We start from the raw sequence: 4,332 nt of genomic DNA on the forward strand, positions 1-4,332 counted from the left end.
TTAGCGGGCGGAGTACAGAGGAAAGACCCCAGACCTGATTCCTCCCGGGGGGACATTTGTTCTCGTGACAGAGCCAAGTCATTGCTGTGGATTAGGACGAAGCCTCCATCAGACTGACCCAGAACAATGCTCAAAGATAGGTAGGCTATTGAAGTATCAAACCCACTCATGTCTGCTTCCTAATCCCAGCAAGGAGGTATAGTGTGGGTGGCCCGCCCCTGGGCCTAAGGGATTATAAATGGATGGTGGCAGTCAGGAGCTCATGGCTCCCACCCATCATCCTGGCTCTTTGGGAGGCTGAGGTCTGATGGTTGTGGCTCAGAGTAACCCGGGCAGGAAAGTGCGTGAGAATCTTATCTCCCATAAACCACCTAGCTCCCCAAAACCACACACAAAAAAGCCAGATGTAGTGCTGAGACTCAAGTGGTAGAGCCTCAGCCTTGAACAAAAGCAGCTAAGGGATAACACCCAGGCCCTGAATCGAAGCCCTAGGACTAACACAACAATGAAATAAATGAACAGTGTCCACCTTTTATCTGACTTCCAAGAAAGATGTATTCAGTTTTCTTGCTGGTACATGTAGCCAAAGTTAAGGGGCTCCCTTTGATGTTCCCCTAACCGTCTCCTTCTCTCCTTTATCTGTCCAGGCTTTATCTGTTGCAGGACAGAATTCAGATCATCCCCCTGGATGTGACCTTAGGTACCCTCCCCCATCCACCTCCCTTGGGGTCAGGATCCTGGATGCATTCCCTGCTGGGAGGATAAGGCACCACAGAGATGAGGGTAGGTATCCTCAACACTCACCCACATACACACACACACAAACACCCCTAATCCAACTCAGACTAGCCTTTTCCAAAGACACTTTATCTCCTTGGATTAACTGACCTAGGAGAGGAATTTGATCCCCTGTAATGATTATTTTAACTTGGGCTTGCTAGTTGACAGGAGATAAACAGAAGCAAAAAAATCCAAAAAGCCTTTGGTGCCCATCACCTGGGGCTCATGCCTGTCATCCTGGCTACTCAAGAGGCTGAGATCTGAGGATCATAGTTTGAAGCCAGCCATAAGCTGGAAAGCCCATGAAACTCTACTCTCCATAGAACCACCAAAATGCCAGAAGTGGAGCTGTGGCTCAAGTGGTAGAGCACCAGCCCTGAGCAATAAAACTCAGAAAGACGACTCCCAGATCCTCAGTTCAAGCCCACACAAAGAAATGGCCCTGTCATGTTGCCCACAGATTGCATAGGCCTCGAGCCCGATCTCACGGAGTGTGATACAACACCTGCCCCTGGGTGGTGTATCAGGACCTTCACAAATCCGGTGGTGGAATGTAGGGAGCCGAGGCGAGACTCCGCCCACTCCCTTGCAGCTTTGAGGTAACCACCCCAGACGGTGCTTGGCGGGACGCCTGGGCTGTGCGCGTGCGCGAGCCAGGTAGAGTCCCCAGCCAATCCCATGACACCTGGTGACGGTGAAAGGCAGGCGACCAACAATAGAAAGACCCGCGTTCCGATTCTCCTATATAAGCGGCTGTGTTTCGGGTGCACGCTCTCTCGCGCCCAAGCTCTCCTACAACTAAAAGGCTCTCCAATAAAGCGTGATCTGAGAAGACTCCTGGTGTGGTGGTCGTTTTTCCTCGCTGGTCAAGTAGACGGTCGCTACAAGTGGTGCCGAAACCCGGGAACGAACCAGGGACGGGACCCGCGCTAGAGGCCGAACCGGAGCCAGAACTCAACACTCGGAGAGGGGACGTCGGTAAATATCCCCCGGTATGCTGTTCACTGTAGATTTAGATATTTATTGGTTGCTTGCATTGCTTCTTCCTTTGTGGCTTGTCTTTTTGATGGTGCGCACTTGCCTCGAGGAGGGAGGGTTTGATTTAATCCAGGAAGGATGCAAAGTACTAACGCGGCATCAGGATAGTCTATCAGAGTCAGCATACAGTAAGGGGGAGGAAAATAGGCCTAAAAGAAAAAGGGAAAAAAGACAAAAAGATCCTAAAGAATTAAAGCAAGAGGGACTGCAGCCCTCACAAAAGGAGAAGGGTTTTAGGGAGGGGCTCTCAAGGAGACCCCCATGCCCTTCTTTAAAAGCAAACCGGTTCTCAGCCCTACATGTGGAAGGGCGGGAACAAGAACGCAGTGATCTTGTGAGTGACTCAGAGGAAGAAATGTTAGAGGAGGAGGGAGAGCAGCTCGATCCAGCTGATAGTGAAGACTTAGAAGAGGCTGCGGCGGAACACGAGGCAGACAGATATGGGGGGTGGCGCCCCCTAGGGGTGGGAGTACCGCAGCAGCCAGGAAGAGGAAACGGAGCTGGCCCTCACCAGTCGGCCCCCCCGCCGTGCCCGCTGGCAGGGAAGAGTCACTTTATAAAAGAAAAAACCTGGTCGCGATTAGCAGCCGCTTTCCCAGTCTTTGAGAATCCCATTACTAATGAAAGAGATTTTGAGCCGGTTTCCTACTCCCAGTTAAAAGATTTAGTTGAGGCAGTCAGGACTTATGGGGTGACGGCCAATTATACCACTGTCTTGCTTCAAAGGCTAACTATTAATGCTATGATTCTGTGGGAGCAAAAACTGTTCAATATTTTCCTGAATTAGTGGCTATACAGGCAATTTTGATCTGAGAAAAAAAAATAAAAATAAAAAAATAAAAATAAAAAAAAATTAAAAAAAGAGGCAATTTTGGGTATAAAGTATTGTTTGATGCACTTTGCAAAAATTCCAGATAAATTAATTATTCCATACACCCGTGAGCAAGTTGAAATTTTAGCAGCCACAATGGATATGTGAGCAATTCTTGTTTGCTCATTTCCAAATGTAATTGATAATCATTATCCTAAGCATCCTCTGCTCGCCATAGTTAACAAAAATTTAGTGTATTTTCCTGTTGTCACTTCAAAGGAGCCCTTGGTTGATGCTCTAACCATCTTTACGGATGGATCAAAATCTGGACAAGGTGCCTTTTTTGTTCAAGGACACAAACAGCCGGTAGTCTTTAATTTTGGGCCGAATGTCCCACAGGCTGTTGAATGTTTAATTGTGCTTGAAGTTTTTAAAAGATTTGATCAACCTTTTAACTTATTTTCTGATTTATTATATGTTGTAAATGCTGTTGCTTCTCTTGAAGTTGCTGCTTCAGTTAAGCAGGCCAGTACAATTTCTAATGTTTTGTTACAGATTCAATCCCTTATCTTAAACAGAAAACATCCTTTTTATATTGGACATGTTCACGCCCACTCTATGTTGCCGGGCCCGATGGCAAGGTGTAATGATTTGGTGGACCAGGCAACTCGGGCTGTGGCTCTGGTCGCTGCTGATCCTGTAGAATTGGCAAAAGACTTTCATAGATTGTATCATGTACCTGCTAATACCCTTAGGAAAAGATATAATTTGTCCAGGCATGTGGCAAGAGATATTGTTAAAGCCTGTAAATCTTGTGTTACCTTTCTTCATCCTCCCCATGTGGGGGTAAACCCCAGGGGGTTGAGACCAAACGCCCTATGGCAAATGGATGTTACTCATCTGACGGAATTTGGTAAGTTGAAATATTTACATGTGTCTGTGGACACCTTTTCTGGTGTCATTCATGCCACACCTCTGGCAGGAGAAAAGGTGTCTCACGCCAGAATACACTGCTTAGAAGCTTGGGCAGCTTGGGGAAAGCCCCTTAGACTCAAGACGGATAATGGCCCTGCTTATACTTCCCATGGTTTTCGCGCCTTTTGCGCACAAATGCAGGTTGCCCACACCACCGGATTGCCCTACAATCCTCAAGGACAAGGTATAGTGGAAAGAGCTAATCGAAGCATAAAAGAAATGCTTCAAAAGCAAAAGGGGGGAATTGCTGAGTCTGCATCCCCCAGGGAAAGACTTTCTCTTGCAGTCTTTACCCTTAATTTTTTAATTCTAAATGACAACGATCAGTCTGCCGCAGATCGGCATATGACAAGAGACTCCATGGATACTAAAGACATGGTTATGTGGAAGGATGTTATTAATAATAAATGGTATGGACCGGATCCGGTAATAACGAGATCCAGGGGAGCTGTTTGTGTTTTTCCACAGAGTCAAGAAGTACCTCACTGGGTGCCAACGAGACTGACCAGGCCGGTGGAGACTGCAACAGAACCCCCTCTTGAAGATGCAGCTGATCTTCCTGCTGTTAGCAACAGTGCTAATAGCAATCCCTGTGATAGCTAAACCAATGATGCTGTGGGCTGTTACAATTTACTGACTGGATTGCCTCTGCGGTGTCCTTTTCCAAAGAGCGGGTGGGAGTCGGAATGTTTTTAGCCTGCTGCTTGGGAGGATGCGTGGTCTGCCTA

Source organism: Dipodomys merriami, unplaced genomic scaffold (genome assembly GCF_024711535.1).
Source record: "Dipodomys merriami isolate MVZ:Mamm:240054 unplaced genomic scaffold, mDipMer1.0.p SCAF_565, whole genome shotgun sequence".
In the NCBI taxonomy this organism is placed as follows: Eukaryota; Metazoa; Chordata; class Mammalia; order Rodentia; family Heteromyidae; genus Dipodomys; species Dipodomys merriami.